Source organism: Physeter macrocephalus, chromosome 13 (genome assembly GCF_002837175.3).
Source record: "Physeter macrocephalus isolate SW-GA chromosome 13, ASM283717v5, whole genome shotgun sequence".
Classification (NCBI taxonomy): domain Eukaryota; kingdom Metazoa; phylum Chordata; class Mammalia; order Artiodactyla; family Physeteridae; genus Physeter; species Physeter macrocephalus.
Genome location: NC_041226.1, coordinates 50,701,570 through 50,720,230, shown reverse-complemented (window position 1 = coordinate 50,720,230; position 18,661 = coordinate 50,701,570). Strand labels below are relative to the sequence as shown.

Genomic DNA, 18,661 nt, shown 5'->3' with positions numbered 1-18,661 from the left:
TTTTGCCCTAGGAACATAATGCTTATTCCAAACATGACAAATGAGTAAGTACCCTCTTGTTAAAAATCATTTCTTATTAAATTTCACACCCCACCCACACAGTACTAAGAATAGCTAAGTTTCACTTAAAGGAAAAAAAAAACCCACATGCATTGGAAAACACTGGCACACACTTCCACTTAAATAATGAACCTGAAGAGCTGCTGCAGGAGCTGAAAAGTGGGTTTTGTTTCTAACTCTCTCAACCACAGACTTTTTGCAAATCTTCTTTTCTACTTTTTGGAGCATGTCTGCTATTACATAAAACTGATTTCACAATTTGAGACTCACACATGTATATCCCCTGTTAGATGGTAACCCAGAAACAGACAATTCCTGACTACAGAATTTAATATCCATGATATATGCTCCGTGTACTAAATGGAGTTATGACCTTCAATTATATAAAATGTGGTGGGGAGAGACTACAGGGGGTGTCAATTACAGGCCTAGCCATCATTTTACTTCTGTAGGTAACAATGCCAGGTAGCAGCAGCAATGCGAAGAGTGGGCTTGGTTTTAGACATGGGAAGTTTGAGACACATGACAAAGTAGAAATGTGGAGTAACTTGGTAATTAGACATACAAGTAGGATGTTCAAGCTAGAAATCTAGGTTGGAGATATAATCTGGGGAGTCGTCAGTGTAGAGATTAAGTGTAAAGTCATGAAGCTACAATGAGACCCCCACTAGAAAATAAGTGTAGACAGAGAAGAGGTCTAGGGATTGAGGGCTGGGAAACGCAACACATAAGGGCTAAGAGGTGGAGGAGAAACCAGCAAAGCAGACACAGAAGGACCGGCCAATGTGATGGGAGTGGCACGCCGGAGGGAAGGAGAGCAAGACGGACGGAACAGTCAAAAATGTTGTTGAGGGCTTCCCTGGTGGCGCGGTGGTTGAGGGTCCGCCTGCCGATGCAGGGGACGCGGGTTCGTGACCCGGTCTGGGAGGATCCCACGTGCCGCGGAGCGCCTGGGCCCGTGAGCCGTGGCCGCTGAGGCTGCGCGTCCGGAGCCTGTGCCCCGCAACGGGAGAGGCCACAACAGTGAGAGGCCCGCGTACGGCAAAAAAAAAAAAAAAAAAAAAAAAATGTTGTTGAGAGGGGAATGAGGATATGCGCTGAGGAATTACTGCTGTATTCTTTTCTTAACCCTTATAATATCTTACACACATGTAATACACACTCACTCAATTACTAATTACTTCTCCTCAAAGGAGAAAAAGAAAGAAGTATTAACATCAACAAAAATCTCGTCAAAACCACCGATGTTCCTAAACATACAATTTAGGAGAATACTGAGCTAGATGGCTCAGGTGCCCTTTCAGACTTCTGAGCCCACACTTAGCAAAGCCAACAAGAAATTCAACTATAGGTATAAATCTTCTAGTCTTTAGCATCATGATATTGGAATAATAATGTACCAGGTGAGGAATTTTCCAGGTCAGTATTTGTCAAACTGTGTACCATGAAGCATGAGAAACTGGCAGATTGAATGGGGCTTAAGGTCAAACCTTTTTACAAAGCGTTGCATATTTTCTCCTTAACACATAACAGAAAATTGAAGTGGTGAAAAGCCCTACAACAAGAGATCCGTTTTACTTATACTTTGAAAAATTCACTTTCTCATAGTTTTTGGCAGAACAGTTACTAAAATCTTAAGGAATTCTGGTATCGATGAAGTATTTCCCAATTGTGTTCTGCTTAAGTCCACTTTACGCTTAATTGTATCATATATATTAATAATATTACCTTTTTTAAGCACTTTATATTAATCATTACATTGACTGTACTGCATTACTATCTCCTTTAATCCACACAACAATCTAATGATTTATAGATTAGGAAATTGGGACTTCAAAGGCTTAAAAACTTTCCCAAGGTCACAAAATGATTAAGACTTGATGTGATCCATACTTGCCATACACTAAGAGCCATGGACTAAGACCCTGTTTTAGTATTAGTGCAGTCACCCTTTCTATCTTAATACATTTTTAATAGTTTACTTATTTCTTAATCCTGAAAAATAATTGTCTGTAATATCCTGAAGTATAAATGTCTCTCAATATTCTCTCCAAGTGTTGGTTCAAAACCTATCTATGGCAACAATAATTTCCTGCCTAAATCTGTCTCTCAAAGACAATGGCAGAAGTTCCCCCTTACCTTTTCTGGCAAAATTTAGATTTGTATTGTACTATCTTGCACATACAACCCGTTATGGGATTCTGCAGATGGAAAATTGCCAAAGGGTTTTTTAAAGGACTTCCTTCTAAGTAAATGAAATATATCACAATAATTCTCGTAGTGAGAGAAATGCAAGGCAGAGATTACCTGTTCTTATCACTGCTAAGCCTTTATGAGTATGGTTTCTTTAAGGCAAGTACCCATCGAATACAAATAAAAAGATTATAAATTAAGCACAAACAAGACTAAATGGGAAAACATTTTGGTTAGTCTCCTGTACTATCTTGCACATACAACCCGTTATGGGATTCTGCAGATGGAAAATTGCAAAAGGGTTTTTTAAAGGACTTCCTTCTAAGTAAATGAAATATATCACAATAATTCTCATAATGAGAGAAATGCAAGGCAGAGATTACCTGTTCTTATCACTGCTAAGCCTTTATGAGTATGGTTTCTTTAAGGCAAGTACCCATCGAATACAAAGATTATAAATTAAGCACAAACAAGATTAAATGGGAAAACATTTTGGTTAGTCTCCTGAAATGAAATATATCACAATAATTCTCGTAGTGAGAGAAATGCAAGGCAGAGATTACCTGTTCTTATCACTGCTAAGCCTTTATGAGTATGGTTTCTTTAAGGCAAGTACCCATCGAATACAAATAAAAAGATTATAAATTAAGCACAAACAAGACTAAATGGGAAAACATTTTGGTTAGTCTCCTGAAGGTACATTTTCTGATCTTAAAAAAAAAAAAGAAAAAAAAGAAAGCTAAATCTACCTTTAGGTTTGTGAAAATTAAAATCTATTTAAAGTGCCTAGCATGTAAATACTTATTTTCTTTCTGATGAACATGAAAGCATAAGGTATAAATTATTATTAGTAAGTTATTATATCATTACACCATTTCCTTAGCTGTAGTTTATATTAAATGTGCTATGTGTGTATCGTACAAACCCGTATTGACAAAGTAGTGCATACCCAACTACTGATTCATGCTACACCTTCAAAAGTCTCCATATTGCTTTTAAGTACATTATTCTCCCTTGCCTATAAGTGAGACTTGTTTCAAAATTTTAATTCCACCATGGGAAAAATCAGCACCACGGCCCCCTCGAATAAATCCCTAGTCCAAGTTTTTCATAAATCATTTTTAGTCCTAAATTTTGCCTGTTCTAGATTAGCCTCTCTTATCTTAGTGTTTTTAAAAAAAAACACAAATTTTTCATAACTATATTTAATCCAAAGGTTCATAGGGGCAATATTTATTTAGAACAGAGTTTCTTGACAATATTACCCTTTGAACCTTACAATTCTTCATTGCGGGGAATTACCCTGTGCATTGCAGGATGTTAAACAGCACTCCTGGCGTTATTCACTAGACACCTCTCCTCACCCTAGTCAAGACAATCAGAAATGTCTCCAGAGGTTACCAAATATACCCTGGGGCAGAAAATTGTCCGACATTGAGAACCACTGTTTTAGAGGATCTAAGAATTTAACTAATTCCTCTTCATAAAGTATACTCAAAGTTCCACGGGCCTAAAATTAGCTGAAACCAAAACCAATCTCATGAGTAGTAAATGAAGTCTGAGGAGTTGACTCACTCCCCAAGAATGACCAAATATTAAATTTAAAACATATTATGACTTATCTTCCTTGCAATTTGTATAGAGCTGCCTGTCTTTCATTAGAGAGTTAACACCATGCATCATTTAAAAATTTCCATTTACATATACCACCTTCCACAGATGTGCCATTTCCTTCTTAGCCTTCCATATAATGCTTCAAATTTCGGAATCTTATCAAAGTATCACCAACCACTCTGTATAAGTCATTGAGAAAGAATGGACATGCTTCAAAGGAATAACATAATTGGTTTTCAAATTCAGATTAATATAACACTGCCTTCTTCAATTAGCTTTCAAGTTCAATACACATTCAATCTGATGTCCTTCAGAGTAGTTTACATTTCTTGCAATCAATTTCAATTTTCCCATTTTCTGTGAATACCTTTTTGAAATTTCCAAGACTAATGAATCTAATGAGCTTTTTCTTCTTCTTTCTCCCCTTCACCATATTTAATCTGAACCAAATTCAAATAATACTTCCCAGGCAACTTTTCTCAGATATGCCCTTTATATTCCCACTATCACCAGTTCAGAATTTAAACTGAATAAGTCTTCGTAAGTGCATGCATCATCTAATCCCCGAGCCTGTTCATCCTTCCACATGCTCTGCACTGGTGAAGGGCCCCAAATTTCAGAGTCAGAAAACTAAGGCCTAAGCCAAACAACATCTCCCTCGAACACTCACTTCCCCACCAAACAAATCCTATCAATTCTAGTCCCTAAATCTCTCTGTAATTTCTTGCTTCTTTCTCAGATGTATTTCCTGTCTTCGGTCTTCCCCCACTGATCCTCCTCCTCCCCAGAGATTCCTGAAGAATCGTCCTAAAATGGAATCCTCTCCATGTCTCCTATCTTTTTTATTTTAAATAAATTTATTTAGTTTTTATTTTTATTTTTGGCTGCATTGGGTCTTTGCTGCTGTGCGCGGGCTTTCTCTGGCTGCAGTGACTGGAGGCTTCTCTTCCTTGTGGCGTGAGGGCTTCTCATTGCGGTGGCTTCTCTTGTTGCAGAGCACAGGCTCTAGGCGCGCAGGCTTCAGTAGTTGTGGCTCGGGGGCTCAGTATTTGTGGCGCACGAGCTCTAGAGCGCAGGCTCAGTAGTTGTGCACGGGCTTAGTTGCTCCGCGGCATGTGGGATCTTCCCGGACCAGGGCTCGAACCTGTATCCCCTGCATTGGCAGGTGGATTCTTAACCACTGCGCCACCAGGGAAGCCCCATGTCTCCTATCTTGACATTCTTACCTCTTAAGGGTTTATTTCCCTCAAGTAAAGTTCAAAACATAGCATTCACATTCATCATCTGCCCACTCTCGGTCACCTCGTTTCTTGACCTGCCCCAGCATAAACCCAACACTCTTTCTGTAAAACAGCTCTAGAACTCTCTTAACAGCCCTGATCTCTCCCACCTCTACATAAGAGACAACAGGAGGTTTTCTCTTCCTAGAAGGCTCTTGACTGTTCTCCCCCAGTTTTGAACTGTTCATCCTTTCAGATTAAACTCAAATGTCACCAGCCTCTGAAGCCTTCCTATCTTCTAGAGGCCTCTCTCATGTGAGCCCATGGGTGCTCCGCACAGAGTGCTTTTAAAGCATTCCATTAAATTATCTTCCTAGTCTCTCCCACTGGACTGTGAACTCCATGAATTCAGAAACAGAATGCTGTTCATCTCTGGCTAAGTACTTAAAATATAGGCACTAAAATATTACCAGAAAGAAGAGATTAATCTTCAGTCTCTTCTAAAAACCTATCCTACCAATCATCTAGAATCATTTTTAAGGGGCCATTTACTCCCTCTAAGGCTCTTGACTGTTCTCCCCCAGTTTTGAACTGTTCATCCTTTCAGATTAAACTCAAATGTCACCAGCCTCTGAAGCCTTCCTATCTTCTAGAGGCCTCTCTCATGTGAGCCCATGGGTGCTCCGCACAGAGTGCTTTTAAAGCATTCCATTAAATTATCTTCCTAGTCTCTCCCACTGGACTGTGAACTCCATGAATTCAGAAACAGAATGCTGTTCATCTCTGGCTAAGTACTTAAAATATAGGCACTAAAATATTACCAGAAAGAAGAGATTAATCTTCAGTCTCTTCTAAAAATCTATCCTACCAATCATCTAGAATCATTTTTAAGGGGCCATTTACTCCCTCATCCCCACTAAATCACAGGGCTCCTCACGCTTTATCTTGAACTTAATTTTAGTTACATCCCCATTTCCGTCTTTCAGCCATTTCCTGTTGCATCCCACTCTATTCTGACTTTAATCAAACCAGTCTAACACAACAGGACCTGTTTACTCTCACTCCAGAGCTATATATTCTATTCCTTCAGCCTAACATGCCCAGAATCTGTCACACATTTAACTCTTAAATGTCAATTTCCAGGAAACTCCCATAGGACATTGCCAAGTCCCTGATACACCATCACTTTAGAGTCCCAATCGCTCATACAAACATAGAGCCGTACCATTATTCATCCACTTACATCCATTAGTGACGTTAATACGTTTTCTGTATTTATCTCACTACCTCCAAAGGACCTTTGAGGACTAACACAAACATTATTCACATACAGTTGACCTTTGAACAGTGCTGAACATGTAATACCATAGCACGTATTTAGTGAAAAAAGTCCACGTGTAAGTGGACCCTCACAGTTTAAACCTATGTTGTTCAAAGGTCAACTGTACTGGGGGTTTTGCTGAATATCTATACAAGATGAAGTAAAAATATTCTTAGGATAATAATGTCACATACCTTCTCTTTGAGTAGTTCCCACTGATTTATCCCCTAAAACAGAGGTTCTCAAACCACGGTCTCCAGACCATCAGTATCCACAGTACCACAGAACTTGTTAGAAATAAAAATCCTCAGACCCTACTCCATACCTCCTGAACCAGCAACTCTGGGGTTAGGAGTCCAGGAATCTGGGTCTTAGTGAGTCCTCTGTGTGATTCTGATGCATGCAAATGATTGAGAGTCAGTGCCCTAGAAATATACCAAAGTTAAAACTAAAGCTTAACTGAAGCTACAGCTTCAACTAGTTTAGCTACTTCTCTGAAAAAGGAAGTTAAACTGAAACATAATTCCCCTAGCCTTACCCAACTAGAATTAAAAACAAACAATAAGGGGCTTCCCTAGTGGCGCAGTGGTTGAGAGTCCGCAGGCCGATGCAGGGGATATGGGCTCGCGCCCCGGTCCGGGAGGATCCCACACGCCGCGAAGCGGCTGGGCCCGTGAGCCACGGCCGCTGAGCCTGCGCGTCCGGAGCCTGTGCTCCGCAACGGGAGAGGCCACAGCAGTGAGAGGCCCGCGTACCGCAAAAACAAACAAACAAACAACAAACAATAAAAAGCACAAAGAAACTCAGAGTTAATTGAAAAGCCTGGAACCGCTGCCAATGATTTTCAAGTGTTGACTGAAAAACCTCAATGTCTTTCCCTGGGCTTGAGTGGGCTTAAGAGAGCACCATAAAAATGCACTAGATTTGTTTCTGTCGCTGCTCACTAAGCTGTCACTTAGGATGTCTGGGTCCAGGGATCTAAAGGACAGGGAAGATCACTGAGTTCACTGCTTAACACTCCATAAGCACCAACACTCCATGGGATCCAGAAGAGAACACCCAAACATAAAAACACACATACCATGTCCACAGAACACAATGTTTCAAGAAGGACAGAAATGATTTCTCCTATAAGTTTTCTGAAAAGTCAACCACTGTCAGCTTTAAAGGAATGAATGCTATTCAGAAAGTTAAAATAAGTTACTTTTGTTACAGTCATCTTGTAATTTCCTCATAGTGTCATACATTCCTGTTATAAGTCTCTGAAAAAGGGTAATTGGTGAGAAACTGGCCTAGACCTATTTTTGTATTACCTAATCTCTAATTTGTTTTCCCCAGTTAAGAAGAAAGTCTGGATTAAGTAACACTGGAATAATGCATCTGGTGAAAGATTAAATGACCACGTTATTAGAAAATCCTACACACAAAATTATAACACCAAAGTAGCTTACATAAAAATAGTTGTGTGTATTAGGGTTGTAAGGCACCACTAACAAACACCAACACAGACCAACTCGTTGAAAACAGGTACAAAACGTGGATAAAGAAAAGCGGATAGCGGTTGCACAGACCAATTAAATTGCCATTGGTAAATTTCCTTCTTTATATTCTAAAATGTGAAATAATGTGAACATATTCAGGTCTACTGATTAAAGAAGGTAGTTGCCTTTGAAATTTAAGTAAATTTAAGTACAGCCTTTATCCTATTCAAGTTACTAAATCTGAAGTAGAATAATAAACTAAAATGTAGACAAAGTGTCAATATTATAGACAGTCACTCACTGAAATAAGAAAAGGTTAAAGCCAGGTGAAATTAAATGATATTCTTGTTCAAGTCTTTTGCTGCCCTGGCTAAGCTGGGCATAAGACAGGGGGGAAATAACTACACCCAAACCAGAAGGTGGGACTGAAGTCAGGATACATGTCTTGGCTCACGAGTGGCCTTGGAATAGCACCCTGACCTCTTCTGGGCCACATTTTCCCTCTCATGTGAAAGGAGGACTGCACTGGATGGAGCTGTCTCTTTAGTACCTTCCAGCTCTGATAGTCTGATTCTTACCTCTTATAAAGGAATATTCCCACCACAATTTTTAACTTGATATGAAAGACAGCAGAGAGACTCCCTAGAGAGCTTTTCTGGTAAGTTCAAACAAAACAGTGAACACTCACATCAACTGCTTGATGTGACTAAGCATTTTGAACTAATATAAAGAAATGTTCCCATGTATTACCTTGATTACAATTGTGGGATAACGTGCTCCAGAGTTGAAGGCTGACAACTTTTAAACACAGTATTTATCTCCTCATAACTATATGTCAATTTTTAAAGGCTTATGAAATTAAAAACGCTTTTGAAATCACAAGTGAGTTAATTGATAGCAGAAAATTAGTAAGTTTTCAAAGTCATTCCCTGAAAGCAATTCTCAGACATAATAAAAAACAACCTTTCAAATAATGTAACCCCAAATTTTGTCTTAAACTTTCAATAGAACACAAAAAAGGGATCAAACACCAGATTGTCAAATTATTTACTTAGGAGTGAGGGAGGAGGAAGAGAATTATGAACAATGTATTTGGGAGGGAGATGAATATTTAGAAGTGTAAAAGGTTACTAAGGTAAGTTCTTCCTGATTGCATCATTCTGTTTTATGAATGAACTAGTAAGACTTGAGACCTTTAGCAAAATGATTTACTACTAACTTCTTGGTGAGATAATGCCCTTCGTACTTTCACAGTTTTCTTTAACACAACTGTTAGTCAAATTAAGAGGACAAATTATCCACTTATAAGTCTTTAAGGAAAGAGTAAAAACAATCATTCCTAATAATAGAAAATTAAAGCAAGAATAAATTGTTAGCGGGCTATTCAATTATTTCTGCTTTCAACTTTTTCATCCTAAGAACACTGTTGGGTATTATCTGTTTATATAAAATAAATCCAAATGCTTATAGTTGTTCTCATAGTAATCAAAATATCCAAGGACTATGGAGAGATCATCAGGTATCCCTAGATATGTAGACTTACATTTCTTAAGATTTAAGTTGGTAGATACTTCTCCATTTACTCTAAATATCAAAGAACAAAAAAGAAAAAGAAAAACTACCCTCTTCACACAGAAGGGTAAGAGTAGAGGTCCTTCCTTTCCTACTATTGTTTGTTGCATAGATCGAGTCTACAGGAATGTCACCTGGGTCACACTTTTCTCTCCTGGTAGAGGGAGTCGCTCTTGTCCCTCTGCCACACCTCTTCTTTCTCCATACATGCAGCTCTTTCTCCCTCCTCTATCTCCTTATATGGACAGATCCTTTATTTTCCCTTCTGCCTTATTACCCCAAGGGTAAAATCATATTGCTTGGTTCATTTAAGAAACAGACCCTTACAATCCTTTCTTAAGACTCACCTACTGGCGCAGTGGTTAAGAATCTGCCTGGCAATGCAGGGGACACAGGTTCGAGCCCTGGTCCGGGAAGATCCCACATGCTGCGGAGCAACGAAGCTCACGCGCCACCACTACTGAGCCCATGTGCCTAGAGCCCGTGCTCCGCAACAAAGACAAGCCACTACAATGAGAAGCCCACGCACCGCAATGAAAAGTAGCCCCCTTGTTGTAAAGCAGAAACTAACACACCATTGTAAAGCAATTATACTCCAATAAAGATGTTAAAAAAAAAAAGTGAAAGAGTAAAGCGAGGGTGAAGTGAGAGTGGCATGGACATATATACACTACCGAATGTAAAATAGTTGGCTGGTGGGAAGCAGCCGCATAGTACAGGGAGATCAGCTCGGTGCTTTGTGATATGGCTGATTCACTTTGTCACACGAGATCAGCTCGGTGCTTTGTGACCACCTAGAGGGGTGGGATAGGGAGGTTCAAGAGGAGGGGGTATGGGGATATATGTATACATATGGCTGATTCACTTTGTCATACAACAGAAACTAACACAGCATTGTGAAGCAATTATACTCCAATAAAGATGTATTAAAAAAAACATGTAAATCAGAAAAAAAAAAGTAGCCCCCGCCTGCCGGCATGCAGAAACAAAGACCCAATGTAGCCAAAAATAAATAAATAAATTTATTAAAAAAAAAAAAAACTCACCTACAATTTTTAACCACAAAGTCATCTCTACTGCATCTTATTAAATGAGATATTACCGGGCATTGGAGACTAAGGTTTTAAACTGAGGAAAACATACAGAATTAAGATTATTATGAGACTGAATAATATTGTACATAGCATGTATGTCTCATATTTTCTTTATCTATTCATCCATCGATGGACATTTAGGTTGTTTGCATATCTTGACTATTGTGAATAATGCTGCAATGAACATGGGAGTGCAGAGAGCTCCTCAAGATCCTGACTTCAATTCTTATGGATATACACCTGGAAGTGGAAATCCTGCCGTCTGCAACAACAGGTATGAACCTGGAGGACGTTATACCAAGTGAAATAAGCCAGTCACAGGAGGACATGGTTCCTCTTAAATGAGATATCTAAAACAGTCAACAGACATAGAAACAGACAATAGAATGGTAGTTGCCAGGGACTAGGGGAAGGGGAAACTGGGAATTGCTTTTCAGTGGGTATATAGTGTTAGCTATAAAAGATGAATAAGTCTAGAGATCTGCTGATACATTATGCTTATAGTTAATACTGTCTTGTGTACCTAATGATTTGTCAAGAGGATAGATCTCATGTTAAGTGTTCTTACCATGACAAAAAAGAAATTAGCATGAGAAAATTCATAAATTAACTCATACCTAAGACAGTCAAGAAAGAAGAACGGCGGCAACTCAGCAGTACTTTCTCTCAGCACCTTGGGTCCATCCCCTCCTCTCGAGCATTTCCTCTAAGTAGACAAGAGCAATAGACAAGAACCGTCCCTAAGTGTTCTTTGCTCTCTCCATAGGGTTCCTGTTACTACCTGATCATCAATCACCAAATATTTTATAATTCAATCTAGCTCTAGATATATTAAAAGTTAGGAGTTTAAAAATCTATCATAAAGGTAAAAAAAATGGAGTAGGAAATAAAAAAAGCTATCATGTAGATTATACACACCATATTTAGAGAACACAGTCGTCTAAAATTTTACTGTAAAGTATCAATAGCAGTTAACAGTCAGCGTTTAATGAATGTGTGCCATGTGTCAGGCATCTAAGCTCTTGACCTTTACTCATTTAATCCTCACAATGGTCCCTGTGCAGTAGGTACTAGTGTTGTCCTCTATTTCGCAGGTAAAGAAATGGAAGGACAGAGAGGGTAAGGGAAATGGCCAAAGACCACAGTCAGCACTGGCCGCCTGGGACTGATAACCAGGCATCTGGCTTCCTCTCTTAGTGAGGGAGGAAGGGCTTCCTGGATGAGGCTAGATGGTGCCTGGCCTGTAAGAATGGCTGTCCAGGGGAAGAAGCTGGCCTGACTGGTTGACAAAGCTTGTGTAGAAGGGAAATAAAAATGCAAGTAAATAAGCCACACATGATTAGACAGTAGAACTCCATTAAAGTCTCAAGTGTGCTTGGACTTGACCTGTGGGTAAGTGGGAGCCATGATGGGCTCATGAGTGGGAATACATGATTCAAGTACACATATGAGACTTGAGGAGGCTAACAGACAAAATACGAAATCTTTTATGAAAAGCAGGAGTCAAAATACCATAAGTATTTAATTATCTGATCAAAGCAAGCTTCCTTGAATTCAAACCATATAAAACCTTGAAACAAAAACTGAACCCTTAATTCATTTGCGAGGGTAAAACATAAATGCAAAGACACAAGCCCTGCCAGCCAGCAGGCTGCCAGATGGGGGTCAGGTGCAGAGGAGGGGAAGCCTCGTGTGCAGACGCACCCCAACCTGCAGCCCAACCTTCAGAGGTTAATGGGCCTCCTTACTGATGCTTCACTTTAAAATACACTAAAGCTTCAAATCAGTGAGCTTGTTTTAGGAGAAAAGTTTACCAAAACTCTTTATGATTCCAATAAAATGTAACATTAATCCCAACAGCCAGTTTTATTGGTACCTTTAAAATCTACTGAATGTAGAATTTTATCTAAAACTATGCTTAAAATATCATATCAAAACGAACCTTCCTGACGTGCTCTCTCCACCCCTGATTTATTTTGTTTCAGAGTCCTATCACCACCTCCCATCACCTTATATTTTTATTCATTATTGTCCTATTAGAATTTATGCCTAAGAATGGCAAGGCTTTGTCCTTTTCACCACAAAACTGGATCCCCCATCCCTAGAACAGTGCCATGCACAGAGTAAGAACACAATAAATATTTGTTAAACTCATTCATTTATCCATCCATCTAGTTATTGAATCAAATTCCCTGGTGTTACACCTGCCCTAAAATACTGTTATTTTTCCAAACTTGATGAACAGAAGTGGAAGCAGTTTTGGGTTATAAAATTCCATCAGGCTGAATGAGATGTTTTGCAGACTCCATAGTTTTGTTTTTCAATGCTGTTGTTTGGGAGTAGGGTTTTCATGGCTGGGAGCAAAAACAAGGAGATAAGTACATTTTGTTGTACGAATTTGGACACAATGTGCCAGAAATGGTCTCTTCTATGGGGGGTTGTACATATTCTTGTCTGGAACAGTTGCTGACAAGAGACGCAGAGTTTAGATTTAAAAGATGTTGACAAAAAAGACAAGGGACAACTTTTGCTCAGGTTGTAGGAGAACATACAAAGCAAGTGAGTGGGGTTAGTATGGCCAACACTGGCCCAGATTGTGGCTACCACGCGAACAGGGGTATTTATGATTTAAGGGCCCCAAGGCCAGGACACACAGTGATGTTGGATTCTCTAAACTGATTTGAATATCCACCTGAGCCCAGAGGCCAAGCCCACAGTGTTTCCTGTGAGGGCATGACATTCCCATCGCCCTTACTCCAAAAGCAAAGTAGTTCCTAGACAAGAAATCCGGCCTAACACTTCCAGAAGGCACTACAGAAAAGAGATTTTGGACTCAAAGAATAATTCCTTCTTTTTGTTGGCATTTAAAAGAAGGAAAAAAGACCATAATTTCTGATTAAATGCATGAGCAACTCCTACATTTCCATTTGGATACTCTACTGTCATGTCCAGTGCAATGTGTTAAGACCTCATTTCTATCTTGCCCCCAAATTGGCTACCTTTCCCGTTTCTGCTAATAGGTGCACAAGCTCAAACGCTGGCCCTTCTTGCTCTTTCATTCTAATCAACCCCCATCATGTCTACTTCAAATATCTTCTCCTCTTTTACATTTCTACTGCTTTCAGCAGTTTGCTTCCTTATCAAAACACCCATGAACTGCAACAATTTCCCAACATCTGTCCCAGCCTCCAAGCTAGTTCCCAGTCAATCCATTTTATATACTACTTCATTACCCCATCTTTCTAAATCTCTGATTTTAACATTGTAACCTTCTGCACCAAGCTTTTAGTAGTAATCCCACTACCTAAGAGATAGCTCAAACTCCCCCAGCCTGGATACTCGAGGTACCACTCAAGCTGGTCCCAACCTACCTGTCATCCTCCCTCCAGTTTGCCAACCTAGACTAGAAACTCACGCCTTGCATACCCACCCTTCTCCGCAAATAAGTGCAGGCCTCAAGAGCGGAGATCTTACTCAACTTTACTCATTGCTTTGCATCTAAAGGGCTCTCTAAAATGATTGATTAGAACTTCTCGCCTCTGTGCCTTTGGATGTGCCAGTCTTCCTGTAGTATTCTCCCACCTCACTCAAATCCAACTTATCTTCCAGATCCACACTAAAGCCTTATACCTGCCCCAATATCTTTATTAAACTCACTCCAGTATGTGATCACTAACATTAATTGCCTAAATACATGTAACTCAGTGTGGTCCTCATCGGCAGGGCCTGGGAGCTTGCTAGAAAGACAGAATCCCAGCCCTGTCCAGACCTAATGAATCAGAATCTGCATTTGAATCAGAGCCCAAGGTGTTTTACGTGCACATTGAAGTCTGAGAAGCACTTGTTTAAAACACTCTAACTCTCAGTAAAGTCTGGGTAATTTCTCACCCACAGCTTCTAGACATTACAAATTCCTCTGTATCTCCAAAACTTCCCTCCTATCCAACCAACTTCATAGAGCTCGTGTGTCTGACAGATACACATTAACACGTTCAAAATTCCTTTGTTTGACCTTCCTATCTTTCGATAGGATACAGTTGGAAGCAGAATTATTAAAATGGAGAGAAACTGGGTTTGGTGTCCTAATGAGGGTTCCCACTTGTGCTAGGCACATGACCTTGAGTGAGAGGCCAAACCTCTCAGCTTCCATACCTGTATACTCAAGCAGCCACTCTTTCTAATAAAGAGGTTGTAAGATTAGACAAGGCATTAAGCAAAGCATTCCAATGTTACTTTCTTTCCACTCTCCTCCACTCCGTCTCTCAAAAGCAGTACTTTTCCTCCTTTTACATATTCAACAGCCTTAAAACAAGTGTTTTCTATTATTGCATCTAACCCATCCCACTAGTTACTTAAAAGGAAATTTTTCCTTGTTTGTATTCTTCTCCTATACGTGTATCTTAGGCTACTATTAGTTTCATCTATCTTTGGCTCTCTAAAAACAAAACATTCACAACATAAAAGTTTAATATTTCTTCCTATGAATGAAAGGTGTACATTCAACAACTAGCAAGAAATAACTTCTAATGACTTGGTAGAAGAAGTGATCACTCCACTTGTCATAAGTCTCAGTAAAGGAATTCTTAAAGTGTCTCTGTGCTTGAGTCATTTCTTGGACTTTGCTTTTCTGAGTCACTATCTGATCCCCCAGGAGTTTCATCTTACCTAAATTAGACTGTGTTATTTACTGTTACACTTGGTGCTTTGTACTTACCACCTGTTTCAAACCCTCCAAATGGCTACGCTGATAGCGGGACGTGCAGTGATGTACTGAAGTAATTCTTCTTCTTTAATTCAATAAGCTAGGTAATAGGACTAAAATTTATCTTTTTGCCTTTAGTTTGAGCTTTCAGACAGGACTTCAAATGATCAAGCATTAAGGTGTTTTTTTTTTTTTTTTTTGTGGTATGTGGGCCTCCCTCTGTTGTGGCCTCTCCCGTTGTGGAGCACAGGCTCCGGACGCGCAGGCTCAGCGGCCATGGCTCACGGGCCCAGCCGCTCCGGGGCATGTGGGATCCTTCCAGACCGGGGCGCGAACCCGGTTCCCCTGCATCGGCAGGCGGACGCGCAACCACTGCGCCACCAGGGAAGCCCATTAAGGTTTTATATAAGATTTAATATACAATAACCTAAACTGAAATGAAAATATTATATATATTTATATTATATGTATATATGTAAATAATTTATAAGCACTTATTCCCAGCCAAGGATGTTTGGAGGAGGGAGTCATGGTTTAGTCTTTTTTTTTTAAGAGAAGTTAATTTTTAATTTTTTTAAGTCTTTAAGGATAAATTTATTTTTAATTTGTATTTTAATGTATTTTAAAATTAATACATTAATAAAAACACATAGTATTATATTTCATATTTGTGTTTCAGAACTATTTTGACAACCATGTTTCAGTATAATTGGTTTCTCTTGTGATTCTGTGTATTTTATTTTATTTTATTTTTTATTGGGGTCTAGTTGTTTTACAATGTTGTGTTAGTTTCTACTGTACAGCGAAGAGGAGTTCCCTGTGCCATACAGCAGGTTTCCATTAGTTGTCTATTTTATATATAGTAGTGTATATATGTTAATCCCAATCTCCCAATTCATCCCACCCCCCTTTCCTCCCTTGGTGTCCATACGCTTGTTCTCTACATCTGTGTCTCTATTTCTGTCTTGCAAACCGGTTCCTCTGTACCATTTTTTCTAGATTCCAAAAATATGCGTTAATATACGATATTTGTTTTTCTCTTTCTGACTTACTTCACTCTGTATGACAGTCTCTAGGACCATCCACGTCTCTACAAACGACCCAATTTCGTTCATTTTTATGGCAGAGTAATATTCCATTGTGTGTATGTATCACATCTTCTTTATCCATTCCTCTGTCGATGGACACTTAGGTTGCTTCCATGACCTGGCTACTGTACATAGTGTTGCAATGAACATTGCGGTGCATGTGTCTTTTTGAAGGCTCACGGGCCCAGATGCTCCGCAGCATGTGGGATCTTCCCGGACCGGGGCATGAACCCGTGTCCCCTGCATCGGCAGGCGGACTCTCAACCACCGCGCCACCAGGGAAGACCTTCTGCCCGTTTTTTGATTGGGTTGTTTGTTTTTTTGATATTGAGCTGCATAAGCTGTTTATATATTTTGGAGAGTAATCCTTTGTCCGTTGATTCGTTTGCAAATATTTTCTCCCATTCTGAGGGCTGTCTTTTTGTCTTGTTTATGGTTTCCTTTGCTGTGCATTACATCCTCACCAACAGTGCAAGAGGGTTCCCTTTTCTCCACACCCTCTCCAGCATTTGTTGTTTGTAGATTTTCTGATGATGCCTATTCTAACTAGTGAGAGGTGATACCTCATTGTAGTTTTGACTTGCACTTGTCTAATAATTAGTGATGCTGAGCATCTTTTCATGTGTTTTTTTGCCATCTGTATGTGTTCTTTGGAGAAACATCTATTTAGGTCTTCTGTCCTTTTTTTTTTTTTTTTTTTTTTTTTTGCGGTACGCAGGCCTCTCACTGTTGTGGCCTCTCCCGCTGTCAACCACCGCGCCACCAGGGAAGACCTTCTGCCCGTTTTTTGATTGGGTTGTTTGTTTTTTTGATATTGAGCTGCATAAGCTGTTTATATATTTTGGAGAGTAATCCTTTGTCCGTTGATTCGTTTGCAAATATTTTCTCCCATTCTGAGGGCTGTCTTTTTGTCTTGTTTATGGTTTCCTTTGCTGTGCAAAAGCTTTTAAGTTTCATTAGGTTCCATTTGCTTATTTTTGTTTTTATTTCCATTACTCTAGGAGGTGGGTCAAAAATGATCTTGCTGTGATTTATGTCCAAGAGTGTTCTTCTTATGTTTTCCTCTAAGAGTTTTATAGTGTTGGGTCTTACATTTAGGCCTTTAATCCATTTTGAGTTTACTTTTGTCTATGGTGTTAGGGAGTGTTCTAATTTCATTCTTTTACATGTAGCTGTCCAGTTTTCCCAGTACCACTTACTGAAGAGATTGTTTTTCTCCTATATCCTTCCCTCCTTTATCAAAGATAAGGTGACCATATGTGTGTGGGTTTATCTCTGAGATTTCTATCCTGTTCCATTGATCTATATTTCTGTTTTTGTTCCAGTACCATACTGTCTTGATTACTGTAGCTTTGTAGTATAGTCTGAAGTCAGGGAGTCTAATTCCTCAAGCTCTGTTTTTTTTTTCTCAAGATTGCTTTGGCTATTCAGGGTCTTTTGTGTCTCCAAACAAATTTTAAGATTTTTTGTTCTAGTTCTGTGAAAAATGCCATTGGTAATTTGATAGGGATTGCATTGAATCTGTAGATTGCTTTGGGTAGTAGAGTCATTTTCACAATGTTGATTCTTCCAATCCAAGAACAACATGGTAAATCTCTCCATCTCTTTGTGTCTTCTTTGATTTCTTTCATCAATGTCTTATAGTTTTCTGAGTACAAGTCTTTTACACCTCCTTAGGTAGGTTTACTCCCAGGTATTTTATTCTTTTTGTTGCAATGGTGAATGGGATTGTTTCCTTAATATCTCTTTCTGATCTTTCATTATTAGTGTATAGGAATGCAAGAGATTTCTGTGCATTAATTTTGTATCCTGCAACTTTACCAAATTCACCGAGTAGCTCTAGTAGTTTTCTGGTGGCATCTTTAGGATTATCTATGTATCGTATCATGTCATCTGCAAACAGTGACAGCTTTACTTCTTCTTTTCCAATTTGTATTCCTTTTATTTCTTTTTCTTCTCTGATTGCCGTGGCTAGGACTTCCAAAACTATGTTGAATAACAGTGGCGGGAATGGACATCCTTGTCTTGTTCCTGATCTTAGAGGAAATGCTTTCATTTCTTCATCACTGAGAATAATGTTGGCTGTGGGTTTGTTGTATATGGCCTTTATTATGTTGAGGTAGTTTCCCTCTATGCCCACTTTCTGGAGAGTTTTTTAGTTTGCTTTTAACAAGTAAAATGAAGCATCAAAAATTGGTAAATAGGGCTTCCCTGGTGGCACAGTGGTTGAGAGTCTGCCTGCCAATGCAGGGGACACGGGTTCGAGCCCTGGTCTGGGAAGATCCCACATGCCGCGGAGCAACTGGGCCCGTGAGC

At 39.4% G+C, this 18,661-nt stretch overlaps 1 protein-coding gene across 10 annotated transcripts in view; it reads right to left on the bottom strand.

Moving 5' to 3' along the window:
- The window catches only part of LMO7 (LIM domain 7), a 201,322-nt gene that overhangs the window by 69,788 nt on the left and 112,873 nt on the right, over positions 1–18,661 (bottom strand). Inside the window, exon 1 of one of the 10 annotated variants that reach the window (XM_028497828.2) lies at positions 11,173–11,211. The exons of the other annotated variants lie outside the window; for them this stretch is intronic. The gene's annotated coding sequence lies outside the window, so the exon portion shown is untranslated. Of the gene's footprint in view, positions 1–11,172; positions 11,212–18,661 lie in introns of those variants that run through there. 10 annotated transcript variants of the gene reach the window in all.